Raw genomic sequence first — 25,083 nt, forward strand, 5'->3', positions numbered from 1 at the left:
AAAGGCACATTGCTTGCATTTTCTTGTTTCCAAAATTTTGAAACTGTTATTGCTTGTATCTAATATTTTGAAAACCATCTTTGGGGTCTCTATGAATAATCACATCTCATTTATATTGGTATGTGATTGGTCATATGCAAAACATTTAAAACCTTGAGAAGCCATTAATCAAAACACAAACTCTCCCCAGAAGTAAAAGTCACAAAACTCGCACAAAATGTGTCTATGTAAAATAAAACAAATTAAATATACAATAAAACATACATGTATGTAGATATATAGTGTGTGTTTGGTTGACAGCTATTCATTCAATCGCATATGATTGGCTAAGCAGCTGGTAGGCAAATGTTCAAGAAGCACAATTCCCAAGCTTGGAGAATATATCATTATCCTTACCCTGTATTTGTGTGATTTCGCAGTTAGAATATATAATGATCAGGGTGTTTGGGGGCTCAGCCCCCAAAAAGGGTACAGGGTGTGTGTGCCCCCTGCAAAAAATTATGTTTTTATTTATTTATTTATTTTTTTATACTTTTAAATTTTGCATGCGCTGAGACTGTTTCTCAGCACATGTGCAGAGGGGTGTCAGTACTGGCATTTTTAACATTTTGGTTTCAACATTTTGCCAGTTGATGTTAACTGTCCACGACCACTAGTACTACTTCCATATAGGTATATATGTATGAGAACCATGAATTTAGTTAAATGTCATTTTAAGTGACACCTGCTTAGTTGACACTATTTAGTCAACTAACTAGATGTTCAACAGCTGTGCAAGACTGCTACATTACTGAGATTGGGGAATATTCTGCACCACCAGCGATTTTGGAATATAACTCTCAACCATATCAAATTCCTTGGTACTTACCGTTTTTGAGGGGAAAAATAATGGGGTGTCACGAATTTCCGAATGGCTCCTTCAATTCCGGATTTTTTTTTTTTAATATAGTTAGGCCGACTTCATCACACAGTAGTGCCTGACTGCCATTTGCCTGTTGGATTTGGAAAAGACTGGGGTGCAAGTTTCAAAGAGTGGGTGCCTGTCTTTCCAAATGCATGTTCATTTATAGCTGTGCTGTACCTTTTACAGAAACATAACATTTTTCAGTTTGAAAAGGAAAGCCTCCATCCCCTCCTTTTCTTAAAACTTACTGGAGAAAAGTAGCTAGAAAAGTTTAAAGCATTAGAAGACTTGTGCTAGTAAAACTGGAGAGCACAGAAAGGTTACCATGTACATTGCATTTATGTTTCTGATGATTTTACCTGGGCTGTAAAGAAACCCTAGCACTAGCAGTCTTATATGCATTTTATAGCTAGTCCTAAATTACAGCTTGAAAAAAACTCTTACATGCAGTTTTCAGTAGCCCAACAAGGTGAACAACAAAGCTCTTGTCTAGATAAGAGTATCGGCACAACCCCCTTTTTCCTCATAAAAGCACTTGGGACTTTTTTCATCACAATAACATAACTCTCTCTATTGCATCAGCCATAGCCTGAGCTGACTGACAATACATGACCCTGCTGTTATCCATCACAGCCACAAAGGTTTGCATTTTAGTATAATATCAATGCAATTTCTAGGAGCTGCTGGTAAGACATGATGACCACACTACTTCTGGCAGGGACACAACTCTCAAATATTGCTTTTTGGCTCATATTGCAGCTGGGGCGGCCATGGTGGTGCAGCAGTTAGCGTTGCCACCTCACAGCAAGAGGCTTTCCGGTTCAATCCTTGGCTGAGGTGCCTTCTGTGCGGAGTCTGCATGTCCTCCCTGTGGTCGCGTGGGTTTCCTCCAGGTGCTCCAGTTTCCTCCTACATCCCAAAGACATGCTGTAGGTGGACTGGATACTCGAAATTGGCCCTAGGCATGAGTGCGTGCATGTGTGTGCCTTCTGTGGAAGTTGGGTGCCAGGCTGGCAACTTGACACTGTAAAATTCCACTGCCAATCATGAGCGGACAGGTGATCTGCTGTGGTGACCCCTAAACGGGAAAAGCTGAAAGAAGAAGCAGGCTCATACTGCAGCTGGTAGTTTTTTTTCTTTTTTCTTTCATACTGTTTGCCAGGATGCTAGAAGGATATGATGATAACCTAAGATGAAAACAGATTGTAGGCCAGGTAAGCTGATTATGCTACTGCTAAGTTTTATTTTTTTAATATTTGCTAAAGCAATATGAGAAAAGGTACTGTGAGTGACACAGAACAAAGCTGAAGTCCATGCTCACTGAAATGTTAGCTGTGATCAGAAACGGAACATGATCCTTGCATTTTCTGTACCACTTACTTGCGAATGCTACATATCACTGTCTACAGATGAGTCTTTCCCACTGTTTTCTGCAGGGTAATACAGGGGTTACTAGACATTATAGTACCAGTTTAGGTAATCAGACATCTGAAATGAGAACTTGTAGAATGTTTTGATTGTGCTATATATTTTTAATTGTCTGCCTTGCACTGAATACACTACTTTTCATTCTCAGTAATTTATATGCAATTTAACAAAGAACCTGAGCCACTTTAATTCAACAAACTGTCTGCCTGTAGTTGGAGAAATAGTCTGACTCAGAACCCTGGGAGGATCAAAGACCAATGAATGATTTTAAGGGAAAACTCTAGGACAGACTAACAGGTGTGCATAATGCCATCATCCTTCTGACTCGTGAGGCAGTACCTGACTGCCCTCTGCCTGTTGGATTCGGACAAGACTGGGGTGGGAGTTTCAAACTGTGGGTGCCTGCCTTTATCAACACAGAGTTGGAGGGTTATGTTATATTGAAGGTCAGCTGGACGAGTTGAAGCTCGAGGAGTTTTTTTGTTAAGTTTCGGGTGTGTGTGGAGTTAAGAGCTTAATAGGGCTGCAGGATAAACTTCTGAATGCAATCTGACTTGCATGTGTTTCAAAATCCCAAGCTCCAGCTGAAACTGTACGCTGGAAATCATAGTTGTAAGTTGGGGCGTATAGAAGGTAAGGACTGAAATGCAAAGAAAAAAAAAATCACTTCCCTTATATTACTAAGCTTAAATACATTTATATATGTGGAACTGGAATGTTTGAGTAATTGTGTTTAACAAGAAATGCTGAGCAACTGTCTTGGTTAATTCAGTATGGGGGAGGGGGTGTTGATAGAGGCTAGAAAAACACTTCAGAGTACTACCTTGATTATGTATGGCTCAGTTTAACGGTTTCAGCTAGGGTTGTAAAGTTCAGGTATATTTTAAACCTGTGTATCTCACTTTTTCTGTTACTTGTTCTGCTGTTGCCTATTCTGGTACTATTCTTATTGTAGAATGTTAACGTGTGCAGTTTAATTATTTTTAGACATAGTTTTTTTTTTTTTGCTAGTTTTTGGGACTTGGCAGCCTACTTCTGCATTTTAAAGTCTGATGATGCTTGGTTTTGGTTTTACAGTTATGGGTTCTGCGGTAGGGTAGTAAAAATGGTACTCCCAAGTTGTTAGCAGATGCTAAAATAACTGCATAACTCTATTCTTTTTAGGATGCTGCAAGTAAACTAGAAGTAAACAGACACAAATTTAATCACTGTGTGTTGGATATAATAAACATGATTGGAAGATTGTAGCAGCATGAGATTTTACTGTCTTGCAAAACTGGGAATCATACCTCTCAGTCTTTCAGAGCAAGAAATCTGGGCAGAGCCAAAAATATTGGTGGAACAAAGGCTCAAAAATAGGGACAGACAAATTTTAAATATTGCCTCTGTAAACTCAGGTAGTTGCAAGAATAACAGGTTATTCATTATTATGCATTTTCGGAGGATATGAAGTCTGAAATTCAAATGACTACCACTATTTATTATTTACTGACTTCAGTCTTCATGTTGGTATCCCACAATTCCATTGGAGTGGGCAGGTTTGCATAATTATGTATGCAAATTTTATTTTAATCAGCATCCCGATTTTTGGCCAGTTGTACCTACTTTTCATGGGCCTTTGTCCAGAATTTTGATGTTTCCAGTTGAGAGGTATGATTTGGAGTTAGTATATATAATTACCAGGGGTTGCTTTCTGTTCTTTTTTTTTTTGAAAGTTTTTAAATGCATGCTGTGAGCATGTTTCTCTGAGCACGCATAGTAATGTGTCAACTTTGTTAATATTGTCCATTAGGCTGTAGAGTGGTGATTCATCACTGTGACAAAGCAGAAATTCCCTAAGACTCCAAGAGCAGAAGTGAAGTTTGGAACGGACGAATTTGTCAAGGAACGACCTTAGTATGAATAGAGTTGGGGGGGAGCTGGATGTAGCAAGATAGGTAGGCTAGGTTTTGTGGGTAGGGAGTGGGTAGGAAAGAGTTAATTAAGTTGGAAGCTGGGTGAGGAAGTGAGGTAAGGCATAGGGGTGGGTCTTAGGGGGTTTTGTAGGAGAAACTGGTATGAGTAAGCACATTTTGGTGTGGTCTTGTTGAAGCAGGATCACGTCCTGATGACTTGAGTTGTTAGTAAGGTAGGCCTTGGGTAGTGCTAGTCATTGAGGTGAGTACAGTATGGGTTATTTGTATATATATATATATATATATATATATATATATATATATATATATTTTTTTTTTTTTTTTTTATCGGGGGGGGGGTTATGGTGGGTGATGTAAAGGGCATATGGCAGTATTGTGTAGATATGTAGTGTAGACATGCATGGAAAGGATCATCATGGACCTCATAAATAAAGATATTGGGGACCTACAGACACTGGATCCTACCCAGTTCGGCTTTGTTAAGGGCAGATCCTGCCTCTTAAACCTGGTCGATTTCTTTGAAACAGTCACCAAGGCCATTGACGAGGGGAAGGTGGTCCACACAGCCTACCTGGACCTCGCAAAAGCCTTCGATACAATACCCCACTCTGGCATTATAGATAAGCTCACCAGCTTAAATATAAACCCCTATGTCACTAGATGGGTTGCAAACTGGCTCAAGGACAGAACCCACATGGTTAGAATTGCTGGAGCCATGTCAGACTCCAAACCAGTTACAAGTGGCGTCCCACAAGGCTCAGTCCTGGGACCTCTCTTGTTCGGTATATATTTCTCGGAGGTACAGGCCAACACGGAAGGACTGTGGCTGACCAAGTTCGCAGATGACTGCAAACTAGGCGCCATAATCGACTCTCCAGCCGACACAAGCATCCTCCAAAAGGGCCTCATAGAAACAGACAACTGGTGCCAGAGCCATGGCCTCAAGCTAAATGCCAAAAGTGTATAGTCATCCCCTTTGGCAAAAACAAAGTGCCCACAAATTACCACATAGGTGGTAATCCATTAAGTACAGAAGAAGTAATTAGGGACCTGGGGACCCAAGTTGATAGCAATCTCTCATTTGACAACCACGTGGCCAAAGTGGTTAGAAAAACATTTTATATAGCCCACCTAATCATGAAGAGATTCACATCTAGATCAGGGGAGGTCATCGTGCCTCTTTACTCATCCCTCATCAGGCCCATAATTGAGTACAATGCCCCTTTTGGGATATACTTTACCAGACACCTGCAGCAACTGGAAAAACCCCAAAAGTACCTCACCAAGAGGATCAAAGGGCTCAAACAGATGCCATAAGCTGCCCAGTTAAAGAAACTCCAGCTCTACTCAGTGGCATACCACCTGCTCAGAGGCGATCTGTGCCTGATGTATAAAGCCATGTCCAACCCGGAATTAATGGACATGCTGCACCTCAGAAAATCCAAATCCCATCGAGCTACGCGCTCGAGAGACTTGAACCTCAGCACTGAAATAAATAGGACATGCTGGAGGGACAGATACATAACCCAGTGGCTCCCTTCACTCTGGAATAAAATCCCAGTCCAGGTTAGGCAGAGTCGCTCATTGACTCTCTTCAAGAGGAATCTTGATGAGTGGATGGGAGATCGTAGGTTTACCCCGGGTATCACTTCTGTGTCACTGTTAGACAGAGGCACAGTATAGTAACCTTGAAAAAGGGCATAGCAAAATTAATTTAAAATGGGTGGCAAAAGCCAAACACACTCTGGCTAGGCTTATAAATGCCCTAGGGCAGATAGCCTAGTATGAACCTATGAACCTATGTAGTGTAGACATATTTGTGTCTATGATGGTTTAGTGGTTATTCCTGTCACTGCTTGATTGGATTTGCCTTCTTCTACGTTTCTTCGTCTTATTGGGTTCCCTGGTGGTTTGGTCACTTATTTGTCATGTTTTTCTTTATCTTTTGTTGTTTTTAGTTGTTTCATGGTGGTCTACTGGTTTTTGCTTGGTTGCGGCAGGTTTTAATGGCTGTTTCTGTCCCTGGTGGTGTAGTGGTTATTCGCAGGCTTGTACAGTCAGTTGAGGCCGGGCTCGCATGCGCAGTAGTCTCTTATGGGGGGGAAAAAATGCCTTCTTGAGTGCAGCAGGTAAGTGCTAATGGTGGTGGTGGGGGATGGTAATGGTTGGTTTATGTCCCTGGTGGCTGTGGTGTCTGTGTGGGGTTTGTCTGGATGGTTTTCGTTGGTGGTTAGTGTTGGCTTTGTAGGGTTTGAATGGATGGTTTCTGTTCCTTGGTGGCTAGTGGCGGCGTTGTGGAGTTTCTGTGAATGGATTTGTTTCCCTGGTGGTTAGTGGTGGCTTTGAGAGGTTGTGTGAATGGTTTTGGTTCCCTGTTGTCTAGTGATGGCTTTGTGAGGTTTGTGTGGATGGTGTTGGTTTCACTGGTGTCTAGTGATGGCTTTGCGAGGTTCCTTGGTGTCTAGTGATGGCTTTGTGAGGTTTGTGTACATGGTTTGGTTCCCTGGTCTCTAATGTCAGCTTTGTGAGGTTTGTGTGGATGGTTTTGGTTTCCTGGTGGTTAGTGGTGGCTTCGAGAGGTTTTCAGATGGTTCCATTCTGTTTTCTTTACCTGGTGGCTAGTTGCAGCTTTGGGAGGTTTGCGTGTTGTATTTTGTGCACTGGTGGCTAATGGTATGTCCCTGGGTCTTGGGGGAGTGTTCTGGTCTCTTTTGGATGCTTTATCCCTGGTGGGTAGTGGTTTCTGGGCTGCAGGTAAGCTGTGCGGCTTTCTGCCTTTGAGCAGAGAATCATGGATTGCCTTCTTTATTATAAAAAAAAAAAATAAGGAAAAGCAGCAGAAGAGTATGCATGTGAAATAGCTTGTCTGTATGGGCTGGCAGGGAGATCAGGCTAGGGTTTGGTGTGTGTGTGTGTGTGTGTGTGTGTGTGTGTGTGTGTGTGTGTGTGTATGTATGTATGTATATATATATATATATATATATATATATATATATATATATATATATATATATCCTATATGTATAATGAATAAATAGCAGATTATAGATGGCATAGTCTGGGGTGACTGGCATTAGGTGGCAGAAGTAACTAGCTGTTAGACGCATGGGAGTGCAGTGACATGCAGAGGTGCATGGTTCAAGTCCCAAGACAGTCAGTTTTTTTTTCCTGAGCTGACTTACAGAAGGTAGGTAGGAGGGATTAAGTAGTCAAGGATTAGGGTTTAGGAGATGTGATAGGCATAAGGATTTTAGGATTTATGTGTTCTATTTGTTTGCAGGTACTGGTCGGTGCTAGCATGCATTTCTTTAAAAGGTTGTTTTAACAACAATTTCTCTTTTGTTTCTTTAGGTTATCATGACTGAAGGGTTAAGACAGAGGCGGGCCAGTATTTTGTCTCAGGCTGAGGACCTCTTCAAGGTCATTTCTACTGAAGTTCCATCAACTAGTGCTCAGGATACGAAATCTCGGTGGAAGAGGCAGAAGGTGGCTACAACCCAGGGGTCAAGGGTGAAGAAAGCCAAACAGTCAGCATAGGAGGATGTGGCAATGGAGGTTGGGGTGCAGCTGGTGGCCCCTTCATCTTCTGCAGGTAATTCTTTATCAGGTCTGACAGGGAGTGAGGATATAGCAGCAGCAATGGGAGGGGTGTCAGGATGCAGTGAGGGGGTCCAAGGTGAGCTAGCGGGTAGGGGTTTAGCGGCGTTGGTTGATTGTGAAGGGTTTTTTGATTATACTCTACCATTGCTTGATCCAGATTTGGGGTCTGACTTGGATATTGTGGGGTCTGATTTTGGGTGGCCAGGGGATTGGTTGGCGATGCAGGCCTTACATCAGGAAGGGGCTTCCATTGTTTTGACTCCCCACATATCTTTGGTGGTGAAGGAGAAGATTTGGAAAGGGGAATTCGTTGACATTTTTGAATTGCTTGATGCTGATGGGGTGCAATGGTTAACAGAGGCAGAGTCTGCTAATGGGAAGGACCTTTTGGCGACATTGGTGGCCGTAGGTCGCAGAAGGGTAGGTAGGTTTAGGCCCAGGTCATGGGATAACTGGGTCCTTGGTTTTATACACTACATACAATACACTACAGTCCAGCACTTGCTCAGACCTAAAAGCAAGCACTAATATACCCTGACAATTGATTGCCCAGCAGGGAAAGGCTCTTTATTCAACCCTCACCAACCAAGCAACTAAGCAGCTCACCCTTCTATTCAGGCATGACCAAAGGGCAATTTCAGGTGTACTCTCCAGTCCAGCTGGTGAATCTGAGTATCCTGAGGCAATGTTACAACTGCCTCATGTACACAGATAACCCTTTCCTCCTACCACAAAACACTAACATATGCGAGAGATGCAATTATACAGCCAAACGGGAGGCTAAGCTCTCTCCACCCAAGACTGGAACAGACAGTCAAGAGGAGAGGATTAATACTTGCACCACACCTCCAGCCACACATAGTCCTACTAAATCAGCACTGGCAAAGAATACACATAAATACACAAAATCATACTCGGAGGCTCTAAATAAAAATGTGCAAAAGGATCAGATACCTCCAAAGCAGACACCCAAACAGCCTGCACCTTGCGTCACAAACCAGGCAACACATAAAACACAAAATCAGTGTGGCGCACAATCACAGCCTTTAAGGTGAAATAACATACCTAACACACTGGTAATAGGTGGCTCTATAGTCAGGCACACTGATGTCACACTCACTAGGCTAGACAAGGAGAAGGTTACTGTTAGCTGCCTGTTGGGAGCCAGAATCTGCCACATAACACAAGCACTCAGGTCACTCCAGAACAAGTACAAATATGACTCTGTCATTGTTCATCTTGGTGTGAATGACCTGAGATGTACCTCCATGGGCTACATGAAAAGAGACATGGTAGAGCTCTCTGATCATGTAGCCCAGGTGGGTATGACCCTGAGTAGCATCCTGCCCTCACCAAGAATGATACCTCAATATAAAGAAAAAATTATCAATTTCAATAATTGGCTAAGCTTCTAGTGTCATTCAAAGGGGATCCAGTGTCTGTCAGCCAGAGACAATATGTCTCGACAAGCCACGTTGCTTTGCAAGAGATGGCTTGCACCTGTCACCCCTTGGCTTTTGAATACTGGCCAAGGCTCTTGTTGCTCCTATAGTGCCTTTTTTAGGCAAGGCTCAAAAGTCAAACCCACTTCTGTAAACAGCACAATTAAAAAAACTGAGGGTTATGCTACTCAATGCCAGGAGTTTAAATCTCAAAATGCATGTGTTCGAAGCACTCCTCAGTATGGAGAATGTCAACATCTGTGCAGTAACTGAAGCCTGGTTCAAGGCTCCAGAGAGCACCCCAGCACTACTGGGCTACAACTCATACCACACGTTTCGGCCACAGAACATGGACCGAAACACAAAAGGAGGGGGTGTATCCATATTCATCAATGATACCTACACCTCCAGGTTAGTGACTCAGCATGATACCTCTGAGATCATCCATGTGCAACTAACATCGGGCAAACCTGCAATGCAAATTGTGGCCTGCTACAGATCACCCTCTATGACCCAGGACCACCACTCCACCTTTCTGGAGACAATGGAAAACATGAAGGCCCTACCGAACACCCTGATATTGGGCGATTTCAATTGCCCTATCATTAACTGGGAAAACTACTCGAGTACAAACTCCCAGGCCCAGAACTTCCTGGAATTCATCAACTCAAATGCCCTATCAGCTGGTAAACTCCCCTACTAGAGGTGAAAACATATTAGACCTGGTCATCACCAACAGTGGCAACAGGTGTTCCACACCAGAGGTAAACCCGTCACTGGTTAGCTCAGACCATAAACTAATCGCTCTGGATGTCCACACCCCACCACGACCCCCAACTAAGGAAACCACAGTAAAAAATTTTTCTAAAGCAAACTTCACCTTACTTAAGACAGAGGCGGTAAGTTTCACAGCCCCCACTCTAAAGAATAATGCTGTCCAAGAAACCTTTACAAAGGCACTCTATGAGCACCTACAAGGATGGATCATGCCATCCCTAGCAAAACTAAGACTCACTCTTCTAAGAGAAGGAAACCAGTTTGGTGGACCCTTGCCATAAACAGGCTATACAATAGAAGGAGGAAACTAGTTCAGAAAAAAAGCAAATCCCAAGAAGGAAAGACATCCATGATCAATATCAGTAAGAAACTAGGGTCCCTCATAAAATCATCCAAGGCTAACTTCGAAAGAAAAATAGCCAAGGATTCAAACGATAAACACAAAGCCGTCTTTAGCTATGTTAAGAATCTAAGTGGCAACTTGCAGATATGCACTGAGCTAGTGCAAAATAGGTCAAAATATACTGAACCTACTGATATTGCCAACATCCCGGCAGATAGATTCAGTGCAAACTTCACACCCCTCTCACTCCCAAAAGGGCCCACAACAATACCGGAAAAGTGTAGTGTCCCAGAAATCACAGATGCACAAGTGAAAACAGACCTTTCAAAAGTCAAAAACACAGCGTCAATGGGGCCAGATGGTGTCCCAGGCTGCGTCTTGCATGAACTACAGAATGAACTAACCCCCCACATAAACACGCTGTTCAACCTCAGCCTCTCCAAAGGCTATGTGCCCATAGAATGGTGCACAGCAACGGTTATTCCGCTCCACAAAGAAGGGGCCACAACTGACCCTGGTAACTATCACCCCATAAGCCTGACAAGGCTGGTCTGCAAGGTTATGGAACGTGTCATCATGGAACTCATTAACAAAGACATTGGGAACCTCCAAACACTTGACCCGACCCAGTTCGGCTTTGTTAAGGGCAGATCATGCCTACTAAACCTGGTTGACTTCTTTGAGACAGTCACCAAGGCCATAGACAAGGGAAAGGTTGTTCACACAGCCTACCTTGACTTAGCCAAGGCTTTTGACACCATTCCCCACTCGGGTATTACAGAAAAACTCACCTAGCCTGAACATAAACCCCTACGTCACAAGATGGGTTGCCAACTGGCTTACAGACAGAACTCACACTGTAAGAATAGCAGGCTCCAGGTCCAATTCTAAACCAGTCACAAGTGGTGTCCCACAAGGCTCAGTCCTGGGACCTCTACTGTTCAGCATATACTTCTCAGAAGTACAGGCAAACACAGGAGGACTATGGCTAACCAAGTTAGCCGATGACTGCAAACTGGGAGCCTGTATCTGTCCGTTACTTCAAAATCTGAGGTTAATACAGGAATAGAAATGACACAAAACACCAAGGCTCAAACTTAACTTATTAATTTATTAAGCAAAACTTTTCTTAAAGTACAGTAAGGCTAAAACTAAATAAACAAAAACTAATAAATCATGTACTTACAAGCATATGCATAAACAAAATCATCTTTGCCACTGATAGGGAAACTTCAAATCCTATCCAGTGCAGCTATCTGTTCAGTCAAGGCAAGGCCGACACTGGCGAAATGTCTCTAAGCTCAGTTCAGGCTGGTGCTGTGATCAAATCCGGATGCTGATGATGATTTTCATCTTAGCCTTTGAGCTTTTATAGTCTTTTTTGAGTTGGCAGAATATTGTAGAAAGATCTGACATTACAGGCTCATCATGAGCTGATGGAATATTTTAGAAAATTACAGATCATTTCCTAAGTTGTAAACAAGTCTAGTAATGTCTGGTCCTGTGCCCTACTTCCCTTTTCAGGGAACAGTTAGCTCACAATCTTGTGATATAGTTCCTCTTTGAAATCCCCACATTCTGGTAAACATCTTTTAAGCTGATAAACAACTTATAGGTTAACAAAAGTTCAATGATACCAGTAATCAGTGAGCAAGGCCTGCTCTTAAGCATATTGTATTGTTTCAGTATTAGCAGCATATAGTGAGGTAGTGGCATATCAAGAACTAGCAATAATCAATCTGGCAATAATTAAACATACACAGTGATACGTGGCTCGAGGCATAGCAAAACTGGTAGGCTGTGTGGATCCGTCACAGGCCACCCCTTGCATCGAGCAACTAACGCTGTGTATCCCTTATAATGGTTAAGACTGACAACATCAGTTTGTACCTTCTCATCACCTTACAATAAATGCAGCATGATATTATGCAAAATAACACAGAGATTATTGTGGTCAAAAGTAAAGGATGCAATAACAAATTAAACCACACTGAAGCCTTAGATGACCACATAAAAACATCATACCAATGTGAAACAGTTATATCCTGTATTTCATTTGCAATTTTACAATGGTACCTTTATCCTTAATCATTTTAATCACTGTTTGATGCGCATCATTTAGTGTTTTATTTAACAGTTGCAACACTGTTTGTCCTTCCTGCTTAATCTGTTGAAAGTCCGTGTGGACTAGAGATGGCCACTTAAAAGTATGTAATGGTTCTATGCTAGCATTAAATGTGACGTCCATCCATCTAGTCAGTCTAATCAATTCTCCAGTACAAAAATCAATAATTGCATGGATATTACTTTTACAGTATGCTCCACTAGTTGTGATCATTCCATCACTCCAGGCTAATTTACAGGAGGATATCACACAAACAGTGGTACCTTTTAGCTGGTAGACGTCTGTACCATTTACTACATACCTGTGCCAGATACATTCCCCAGTTCCATTATGTAAGCATGGGTGAGGCTTCCTCTTCACTATCATGCATACCCACCCCTGGGGCCAGGTTTCACAACTTGTCACATCAACGGGTACATCATTATAATCAATTAAAGTGGATTCAATTTGAGGTACCCACCAATTATTTCAAATTGCAAGGGCAATGTAACAAATGGACAGACCTGCTTTGTTCCTTTTTACTAGCAAGATAGTCAAAATCAGTATACAAGACTTATTTTCACATGTAAAATCTATTGGCTTTAACCACTGATACAGTTGCAGTTCCTTCTGCCAATGGGCTGCCTTTTAGCCCCCAAGTTTGAGTGAATTGCAAATATTGCTGGTTGGCAGCCAACTGAGATAAAATACAAAAGTCTGATTTACTTCTGCTGTGAGGTTATCTAAAATCTGTTCTGTATATGTATTTGTATGTTCAATCCACCTCCACAAGACAGTTTGAGTTAAAATACTGTCTACAGTTCTTTGTCCCAACTCGGGATCATGGTCTGCTAGTAGCTTAAAGGCCATATTTAGGTCAGTGCCCAAACGGCTCAACTTGCTACGTAGGGTATCTATATCTACACTGTTTAGGAATCCAGTCCCTGTTCCGACTGCACCTAGTGCAGTACCAAGAATACCTGTTACATCGCGTTTATTTCTTCTATATTTGTAATGTTTGTATTTGATATGCAAAGAATCAACTGGCCATAATTGTGCAATTTTACAATGTGGATACCTGGTGGTAATATCCACTGCTGACATGTTAACTATCATTTTAATACGTTGTATAATTCTAGCGCTACTTACAGTTTTACATCCTCTGGTATATCTTACCACATGTCCCAAACCATTAAATACAGTCGAACTATTGTCCATGGCATATATCTCCAAGTCCGGAGATAGGGTTTCCGCAGTGTCATTTTCCCTTTGAAATTCAGCTATGCAGGAGGAATCTAATGGAGACTTAGCTAAAGAAAATCCCGACTCATTTAACCTTTGGTACAGACCTCCAAAAGGGTTGGAAACACATTTTTCAGGATGTCTATCACAGTTCAGTCTACATACAGTTGTAATGTTTTCCGTCTGAGTGATGCTCCAGGTTAAGGCAGGCTTCGGTGTCACTGCATATAAATGGCCTCCCAATTTCCAATAAAAGTCACAGTCAGCTGTCAAATTTGCAACATCTTCCCTTCGAATAGAGGGACAGGATCAAGACAGTTATATGGCCCCTCTAAGTGTTGTCGTCGGAAAAGGTTGGCTCCTTCCCAAACAGTGGCAATAATCTATGGAGAGGAAAGTACAATGGTTGTTTAGCAGAATCAAGTAATACTAAAACAGTATCACCAGGTCCATCACAAATTACTGTCCCATGTTCATTTGGCTGATTGGGTGTGGTCACTATAACTTTCATTCCCAGCCATTTGCTTGGTTTAGTATCACAGTCTTGTAGTAGAATAACAGCATCTTGGTGCATACAAATTTCTACTAAAGGTTGTCCTTTCTGAATCATTTGTGTCTTGTTATCTAAATTGATAGCCTTCACTATCACTTCTCGTTCTGGCTCCCATAATGTCAAAACCTCCCAACTTTCACCTAATAGCCCTTTTTGCCCCCAGTGCCAATTTTCTGGGAGAAAGAGTTTCCAGCCTGTCTCAACTAATGCCATATTTTGTGCTGGCACCCTTTGTTCAGTCAATGCACATAGCCAGAATCGAGTTTGATCAGTATTTGTCAGAGGAGGGTATATGGCATTCGGATTCAGCTTTTCTATTTTCAAAACACAGCAGTTAGATCGAATGTCACTCATATGCATTTGCAAGGGAGTTCCTTGATGCTTTCGGGGTCTGTTATTCAGCTGACTCACAGCTAATTCTAGTACCTTTGCCCAGCCTCGCAATGTTCCATCATTCGTATTCTTTCGAATTTGTTCTTTAAGGAGCCCATTATACCTTTCAATTAAACCAGCAGCTTGGGGATGATATGGGATATGCAGTACCCATCGAACTCCATTTTCCTTTGCCCACTCTTGGACCTCTGCTCCGGTAAAGTGGCTGCCTTGGTCACTTTGGATTTCAGCGGAATCCCATATGTCACACATAATTTATTCAATCCTTTTAACACTGCTTGCTGGTTTGCCTTTTGCATGGGGATACCATTAGTAATCCTGAATAAGTGTCCACCATCGTTAGGCAGTATTGCTGGTTTTGATCCAGTGGTAAAGGACCAATAAAGTCTATTTGCCAGATTTGTGCTGGGCGGCTGCCTCTGTGAATGTGCCCGCATGCTTCTGCTTGCAGTTGCTTCTGTTTATTTCTTTGACAAATTTCACACTGTTTTATAACATCCGTAGTTATTTCCTTATTTAACTGCATACCATGCCTCCGGGCCCATTCTATCGCGCATCTCTTCCCAAATGTCCACTCCGATCATGGGCCCATCTTGCCATACTGGCACTTTCGCTTTCTCTTCAGTAACACGCACTGGCCATCTTATCTACCTGCTGGTTATGCCTCCTTTCATTTGTTACAAGTGATGCATGGGCATCTACATGTCCAACACTGATTTTGCATTGTTGAGCTTTTTCCCAAATCCGTTGCCAATCTTCTGAACCTCCCCACAGAGGTCTGCCATGGATCTTCCAATCCTGTTGCTGCCAGGCAGGTAACCAGGTCGTCAGCCCTTTATAAACTGCCCAGCTGTCAGTATAGATGTATGCTTCGTCCTCCGGTGATAAACTATCGATGACCAGGGCAACAGCTCGTAATTCTGCCTGATTATTTGAACCGGCAGTACCTTCATCAAATAACACAGTTTCTGTTCGTGGGCAATAAGCCACTGCAGTCCAGGTCCTACCATTTGATCCAATTTTGGCAGAACCATCAGTAAACCATGCAAATTTTTGTTTTTCTGCGTCTAAATTATCAAATGGTAATGCTTCAGTTATTGGAGACTGTGGGAGCTCATATCGCTGTTGTTCTATCGCATCAGCATCATCCAGAGTTACCAGTCCAGCCAACTGTTGTTGTACCTGAGACACCCCAGGCATGATGTTGGCCCTTTCCTGTAAATACCACTTCCACTTTTGTACAGTCGAAGATTGTGCTATCAAGGTTTTCATTAAGGTATTGTCTCGTAACCACCCCTGGATTGGGTAGTCTATTTTAACTGTCACTGTTTGTTGTTTGGTTATCCCTTCTACATGAATCAATGCTGTGTACACCGCCAGTACATGCTGCTCAAGGGGGCTGTATCTCACCTGCGCTCCAGTTAGGGATTTGGACCAAAATCCCAAGGGTCTCTTTTTCCCAGTGTCATCCTTCTGCCACAGCCCCCAAGACATAATATTATTGGCAACTGTTACTTCAAGGACAAAAGGTTGTTGTGGATCAACTGGGCCCAGCCCCACACTCTGCTGTAGAGCCTTTTTTGCTTCTTCAAAAGCCGTTTGTTGCTTGGGACCCCATTGAAAATCACATTTTTTCCTAGTTACATAGTGAATGGGTCGCAAAATCAGTCCAAGATGAGGTACAAATGCTCTCCAAAAGCCCATTGCTCCCAAAAAGGCCTGTGCCTGTTGTTTCGTTTTTGGGACTGCAATTTTCTGGATACTCTCCAGTGCTGCTGCAGGAATTTCCCTTTTCGCTCCATTCCAAATCATACCAAGGAATTTTACTGATGTCCCTTGTTGTGTTTTATTCTCATTTATAGCCCACCCTCTGTTCTGAAGGTGCTGCACTACAGTCTTTAATGCGGTCTCCACCTCAGATTTTTCTCCAGTAATCATTATGTCATCAATGTAATGAAAAATAGTCACTTTGTCTAGCTGTAACTTGGCTAGGTCTCTAGCCACTAGTCCATGACACAGGGTAGGGCTGTGCAGATATCCTTGAGGTAACACTTGGAAGGTATACTGCCTCCCCTCCCAGGTAAAAGCAAACTGGGCTCTGCTTTCTTCTGCTATCGGAATGGAGAAGAAGGCATTTGCCAAGTCCAAAACTGCATGATATGGTCCAGCAGAGGAAGACAATCTTTCCACGATCGTAACAATGTCTGGAACAGCTGCCGCTAAGGGTGGGGCCACCTTGTTCAGACCTCGATAATCTACAGTCATTCGCCATGATCCATCAGGTTTCCTTACTGGCCACACCGGACTGTTGAATGGACTCACTGTTGGCTCAAGTATGCCAACCCGAAGCAGTTCTTGGATCGTCTCAGTAATTTCAGCGTGCCCACCTGGGATACGATATTGTTTGATGTTCACTATTGTTTTAGGAGTGGGAATACAAAGCGGTTCCCACTTAGCATTGCCTCGAACTACAGCCTTAACTGCGTTGACTGAACAATGCCGCACTCCAAACCTAAATGGCCCTACAGTGGTTTCCAAAGTTCTACCCTTTAACACATCTATTCCTAAAATGTGTTCAGGTACTGGAGCTATCACTGCTTCAATGTAAATAGGAATACCATCCCCAAAAGCTATCTTAATCTTGGTTTTGGTACCTAGTGTCTTTGCCCCTCCATAACCATCAATTTCTACATATTGTCCACGAAATCTACGGGGTTGCCTGCAAAATGGTTACTTCTGATCCTGTGTCTACCAGAGCCATCACATGTTGTGGCCCTCCCTCCAAAAATGGTAAGGTGCGTAAGGCGTCGGTCCCCAGGTGTAATTGCTCTTACTGTACCCCTAGCTACTGGGGACCCGCCTACTAGTCAATTTGTCTCTGTTTTTTCGACCGGGGTTCTCCATTCCTTCCCTCCCCAGTCTCTCTCGTCATTAAATTCCCCTTTTGCCACTGTGCTAGCTCCTCATCAGTAGGGATGTCAGGATATAATTGATTCCATCCTACCTTCCCTTCAGTGGTACTCCTGGTTGGACTTTTGTAGGGGTTTGCTTTTACTTTCAGAACTTGAACCTTTTTCTTTTTGTTTCTGCTTCCACTTTTATATAATTCTTCAGTAGCTATCCCATCTATTTCCGCAGCTCCAACCCCCACCTCAACAGATCCAGAAACATTTGCTTTCTCGTAACCTTTTCTCCAGATTTATCTTTTGATTTCTCCGCATTTGCCTTTCTAGCTCTTCTCTGTTCTTTTTCTTCCACTAATTCTGCCATTTGATTTAGAGTGGCTATTACGTCCCATATCTGCTGACCTACACCACCTGCCAGGGCAGCCATCAGCTGCCCCTTCCACCACTGTGGTGCATTTTTGATTAATTTGCTCCTCATATTACTAGTCATAATTTGTGCATCTGGCCCTCTCGGAAGCACCAATACACCATCCCTCAATTCCATTGAGTAAACGGCAGCCAACATAGCCATTTCTCTTAACTGCTGTATGGCCTCTGCTATTGTTTTCCAAGGCTTATGTTCATCAGCTACTGCTGTAGCATCTGGCCAAGTAGCGCGGAAAGCCGAGGCTAACCACACCACCAGTGTATTCACCTGGGAATCACCATGATCTATATTGTTTACTATTTGCTTTAGACGTGGGTGAAACACCAGACATGCACACTGGTGCATCTCTTCAGCATTTAGAGACACCGCTTCTCCCCCTGTGTCCCAAACCCGAAGAAACCATGCCAAAACAGTTTCCCCTGGCCTTTGCTTATAGATTTGGATTATATTCAATAATTCAGCTTGTGTATAACTCCGCACCTCCACCCATTGTTGTGGTGCTGCCCCTCCAGTCCACTGTCCCTTTTTCTCAATAACTGGGCGTGCCTCCACTGACGGAGGATTTACTATTTCAAAATCACTATCACCCTCATCTGTTTAGGGGAAATCACCTTCCCACTTCTCAGGATCAAACTCTGCCTTACACAGCAAAGCACGAACCCGAGGCCTTGAGGGTGGATGGCGTTGTCTTCTCCCATTTCGTTGTCTACGCTGTTGTATTATCCGAGTAGCTAAAGTCACTGAATTAGATTTCCAGTGCTCAGCTTCCTCCCCTACTTTAACAAGTGCCATGTTTGCCTTCTCCAAGGCATCTCTATCTAATCTATGTGTGTGTGAGTTCTTTACATCGCTCTTCTAATTCTGAAACTTTTTCTTTTAGTGAGTCTACATCTCTGTCTAATTCCTGAATTGCTTCAAAGAACAGCCATCCGGCTGCCCCTACCCCCTCCTTCACCTTTTTTCCCTTATCATCCAATTTTAACCCTTCTAAAGCTCTAGCTAGGCTATCAGGATCTGCCTTAGGTCTTTCCTGCAGGGGTTTTGGAGAAGGAGGAGGAGAAACTTGACTCAATACCTTAGCAAGAGGATCCCACTTCCCAAATAATGCTGTCAAAGTAGCATCAACACCCAACTTATTTGGGGTGCTTAATGCAACATCCTTCTTACCTATACCTAGGTGTTTTAAAGGAAAAAACATTGGTTGTTGTTGTGACATCTCTACTGCAAACCCCAGATCCTGCCGACTACGCCAAGTGTATCTGTCCGTTACTTCAAAATCTGAGGTTAATACAGGAATAGAAATGACACAAAACACCAAGGCTCAAACTTAACTTATTAATTTATTAAGCAAAACTTTTCTTAAAGTACAGTAAGGCTAAAACTAAATAAACAAAACTAATAAATCATGTACTTACAAGCATATGCATAAACAAAATCATCTTTGCCACTGATAGGAAACTTCAAATCCTATCCAGTGCAGCTATCTGTTCAGTCAAGGCAAGGCCGACACTGGCGAAATGTCTCTAAGCTCAGTTCAGGCTGGTGCTGTGATCAAATCCGGATGCTGATGATGATTTTCATCTTAGCCTTTGAGCTTTTATAGTCTTTTTGAGTTGGCAGAATATTGTAGAAAGATCTGACATTACAGGCTCATCATGAGCTGATGGAATATTTTAGAAAATTACAGATCATTTCCTAAGTTGTAAACAAGTCTAGTAATGTCTGGTCCTGTGCCCTACTTCCCTTTTCAGGGAACAGTTAGCTCACAATCTTGTGATATAGTTCCTCTTTGAAATCCCCACATTCTGGTAAACATCTTTTAAGCTGATAAACAACTTATAGGTTAACAAAAGTTCAATGATACCAGTAATCAGTGAGCAAGGCCTGCTCTTAAGCATATTGTATTGTTTCAGTATTAGCAGCATATAGTGAGGTAGTGGCATATCAAGAACTAGCAATAATCAATCTGGCAATAATTAAACATACACAGTGATACGTGGCTCGAGGCATAGCAAAAACTGGTAGGCTGTGTGGATCCGTCACAGAGCCATAATTGGCTCTCTGGCTGACAAGGACATCCTCCAAAAGGGCCTTAGTGAGACGGACATCTGGTGTCAAAGTCATTGTATCAAGTTAAATGCCAAAAAATGCATAGTCATCACATTTGGGAAAAACACCCACAAATTACCACATAGTTGGCAGCCCCCTTAATACAGAAGAGGTAATAAGAGATCTAGGGACCCAGGTAGACAGTAATCTCTCCTTTGACAATCATATTGCCAAAGTAGTTAGGAAATCCTTCTATGTGGCCCATCTAATTACTAAAGGGTTCACAATTAAGGAGGTTATAGTGCCCCCTCTACTCATCACTCATCAGACCCATCATAGAGTACAATGCCCCATTTGGGATGTACCTCACAAGACACTTCCAACAGCTGGAATGACCACAAAAGTACCTCACTAAGAGGATTACTGGCCTCAAACATATGTTCCATGCAGCCCAACTGAAAAAACTCCGGCTGTACTCAGTGGCATATTGCTTACTCAGAGGTGATCTCTGCCTGACTTACAAAGCCATGTCCAAATCAGAATTGATGGACATGCTCCACCTAAAGAAATCCAAGTCACTGCGAGCCACGTGCTCTAGTGAGCTAAACCTCGCCACAACAATAAATAGAATATGCTGGAGGGACAGATTCCTGTCACAGAGACTCCCCATGCTTTGGAACAAAATTCCTAACTACAATAGGCAGAGCCCCTCACTAACACTCTTCAAGAGAAACATTGACGAGTGGCTGGGTAACAGAAAATACACCCCTGGGATCACTTCATTGGCTCTGCTTGACAGAGGCTCAGTTAATTAATCAATGGGGCGGCGAAAGCCGATGCACTTTGGCTAAGTTTATAAATGCCCTCGGGCAGATAGCCTAGTACCTACCTATGAACCTATGAACCTATGGTGGTTTGGTTGGAGAGGGATACTTTGCTGGCTCTTCCTCTTCTGGCCTATTTTTTGACTATCAGGGAAGAACAGAGGTTGCGGCCAGGCTATGAATGGTTTTGATATGATCAGAAGTTTTGTAAGTGGAAAGTGGTGGATAAATCCATGCAGTGGGAGGTTAGACACCTGGTCATTTGGCTTTCTACCATGATGGACACGGGTGCAGGGAGTAGTAGATTGGCTCAGCCATTGGAGGGGGGGTGTTAGGATATGTTGGGCATTTAATGCAGGGAAGTGTTCTTGGGTAGGTTGTAAATTTCCCCGTATTTGCTCTAGGTGTATGGGGAGCTTATGCTGTTACATTATGTGGGGGGGGGCCTGCTGGGGGCAGACGTCTTATTCTGCGGGTCCTAGAGGTTGGGTTGGTTCTCGCCTGGCATGGTTAGGTGGACGAGGCCAGGGTACCTTTCGGGGGCTAAGGGAGGGGTCCTTTCGTGGAGTTAGTGGCTGACCGGGCAACTCATTCCCCTATTAAGGTCCAGATTTTGAAGTTGTTCCAGACCCATTATCTGCTGCCAAGTGTGGCAGGGGAATTGATTGTGGGTTTTTCAAGGTTTTTTTTAATTAAGTCCATGTTACTGGGGGCCAGTATGGTGGGAAAAAACTTTAAGTCTGTAAAGGGAAGTGAGGGGGTTTTGCAGGAGTTGATTGACAAGGAGTGTCAGGCAGGGAGATTGTTGGGTCCATTTAGTTGTCTTCCATTTTCTAACTTTGAAGTGTCACCATTAGGTTTGGTTCCTAAGAAATAGCAAGGTGAATTTCGTTTGATTCATTATTTGTCATACCCTGGGTGTAAGTCCGTGAATGACTTCATACCCAGTGCATTGGTTAAGGTCACGTATTCATCACTGGATGATGCGGTCCAAATTATAAGGAGTTTGACGATCCTTGGTTAATTAAAGTAGATATTGAGTCGGCTTTTCGTTTGTTGCCAGTGCAGAAGGACAATTGGCCTTTGTTGGGCATGGTGGTGGGGGAAAAATTTTATTTTGACACTGCCATGCCTATGGGATGTGCAGTGGCATGGTCCACATTTGAAAACTTTAGTTCAGCACTCCATTGGGTTTGGCAGCAGAGGGTAGAGGATCAGTAAGCAGTTCACTATTTAGATGATTTTTTGTTGGTGGGTGATGGCTGGGATAAGGCGCAGGCAGCTTTGCGTGAGTTTGTGGGGATGTGTGAGTCCCTAGGAGTTCCTTTGGCCAAGCACAAGTTAGAGGGCCCTGCGAAGGTGTTGGATTTTTTGGGCTGGTCTGTTTTGTTTACTGCAGGACAAGTTGGTTCTGCTGCAGGAGAAAATCTGTTGGGTGAAGTCCAAGTCCAGGGTTCGGGTGCAAGAGGCTATGGAATTGTTGGGTTTGATGAATTTTGCTTGTAGAGCTGTGCATCCAGGGTGCACATTTTGCTGGTCTGTACCATTTCTGTTGAAAGGATGGAGGAGTAAGCACCACAGGGTGTGGATCACTAAGGTAGTGTGAGAGGATTTAGAGTTGTGGATGAAATTTTTGGAACAGTTTAATGGGATTTCATTATGGCAGTTGGACTGGGTAGAGCAATGGGAGATAGTTATTTACTGATGCAGCTGGGGGTCTGGGCATGGGAGCTTAGTTTGCAGGCCAATGATTTTCAGCCCCTTAGCTGGAGCATTGGTCAGAAGAGTGGAAACGGATGTTGCCTTTTTGGAATTGATGCCTATTTGGGTGGCTTCAGTGGTTTGGCAAGATTGTTTAAAAGGTAGGAGGGTGTTCTTTTATTCGGACAATGCTGCAGTGGTGAGGGTGTTGCAGGTTAAGACAGCTAAATCTCCTCATTTGTTACTTGTTCTCAGGAAATTGGTACTGCAGAGTTTGATGATTAACTTTTCCTTCACAGCATTGCATGTGCCTGAGGTTAAGAATGAGATAGCTGATAGCTTGTCTCATTTTTAGTTTTGCAGGTTTCAGCAGGTGGCCCCAACAGCGGCATTGCATCTGGCAATCATTCCGGAGGACATTTGGCGGAGTGGTCCATAGTAATTGGCAGGTTTGTGCAGCAGTCATGGGCAGTGTCTATGAGAAGAGCTTAGGGTAGGGCTTTATTTAATTTTGACCAGTTCTTGAGGCAGTTACCAGATGAGGAGTGTCAGTGGTCAGAGGTTTTGTTGTTGCGTTACTGAGGGAACAGGGCAGGGTGGTTAGGACAGTGAGGGTGGTGTTGGCAGCCATTGCTGCTTTTACTCATTTGGCCGGATTGTAGGATTGGACTAGGTACTGGGTGGTGAGTCGAGTATTAAAGGGTTGGGGCAGAGTTGAAGGTGGAGTCATAGATAGGAGATGGCCGGTGATGAAGGAGATCTTAAGCAGGTTGCTGCGGGGTTTAGGTAAGGTGTGTAGATCCTTGGAGGAGTATGTGGTGTGGAGCACGGTCTGTGTGTGGATGTATTGGGAGCATTTAGAGTGTCTGAGTAATTGGGTCCATTACTATGGGAGGATGTGTTGATGTCACCTAGGGTGGTGCACATTTGGCTGTGGTCTTCAAAGATGGATCAGGAGGGACATGGGGCCCTGATGGTATTGGAAGCGACTCAGGTAAGTTGGAGATGTCCTGTGGTGTGGGGGAAGAGATTGTCAGTGTTCCAGAGGGGTAGAGTGCAAGGTTTGGTTTTTACTTCAGTAGGTGGTAAAGGTTTGATGGGTGAGTATCTGAATTTGATTATGACGGGAGCTCTTTGTAGTGTTGGTTTAGAAGGGGATAAGTTTTCTTCTCATTCTTTTAGAATGGGTAGGGCATCAGACTTAGTGAAGAAGGAAGTTCTGTTGAAGTCATCAAGAGGGTGGGAAGGTGGTCTTCCAATGCCTTTTTGTCTTATATCAAGCAGCTTTGTGGTAGGATTTGTTTACAAGTTTTTTTTGCTTTTTTTGTTTTTTTTAGGTAGCAGAAGGCTCATCATCTTGGGAAATTCTTTCATCTTTTGGGCAGCTAGGCATGCAGCAATTAGATGCAACTGAATGAATTTGGGGCTGGGCCATTTTGGATGGAAGGTCATCTGGCATGGTGTTAGAGGGTTGATGTGGAGCAGGATATTGTAGGTATTTATTGGATTCCAGAGTCAATGGGAGTTGCTGCAGTTGCTGTTGATTTATTTAGGGGGGAATGATTTAGGTAAGATTACAAAAAGGCAGTTGGTACATCATATTTGTGAGGATGTGTTAGCACTGAGGAGGATCTATTCATCTTTAGTTTTGATATGGTCTGAGATTATTCCCTGGTTGGTGTGGAGAGAGGCTAGCAATTTTGTGATGGTGGAGAAGGCTAGGAGGTATATTAATTTTACGTTGACAAAATGTTTGAACTACATTGTGGTGCATATGATACAGCATGTGGAGTTTGAAAGCAGGGACCCTGTATGGTATAGGTTAGATGGAGTTCATCTCAATGAATTTGGCCTTGATTTATTTAATCTTAACCTTGGCATGAAAGTGGAGGATCTATTGAAAAGTGGTATGGTCTGAGGGGGAACAGCCCTTTGGCATGCTGGGCGGACTTGACCCTCCTCTGTCCCCCTCAATAGGATATTTGGAATTGATGGTGGATGACTTGGAATGGAATTATTGAACTGATAATATTAAGGTGAGCGGGGACGCTGCCTTCATGATTACTTTGATAAGTGAGCAAGTGGGGGACGCTGCTTATCCAAGGGTGAGCGGGTGCACTGCCCTTATGTTTACTATCCTATTTGCTGCAATGTTGAATTTGTGTGGCTCAATAAAGTTTGATGTTTGTTATTAATTTTAATTACAATAAAGGTTGTCAAATGTCTTTGGTTGTCTGTGTTGATTTATTAGGACCATGACAATAAGTTTTTTCTTACATTTATTTCATTGAATTGCACTTAGAATTGTGCTATACAGCTAATCTACTACATTTTGCACTGTTATAATGATTTTTTTTACTCTTTCACTGCATTTGTGTACTGTTTTATACTGTTTTAACTGTATTTTTCATTGCTAGATAGTGCTTCATTACTGTAATTGCATTTTTATTGCATTACTTAACTACGTTTGCACT

This window comes from Protopterus annectens, chromosome 3.part1, assembly GCF_019279795.1.
Source record: "Protopterus annectens isolate FY-2018-M chromosome 3.part1, PAN1.0, whole genome shotgun sequence".
In the NCBI taxonomy this organism is placed as follows: domain Eukaryota; kingdom Metazoa; phylum Chordata; order Ceratodontiformes; family Protopteridae; genus Protopterus; species Protopterus annectens.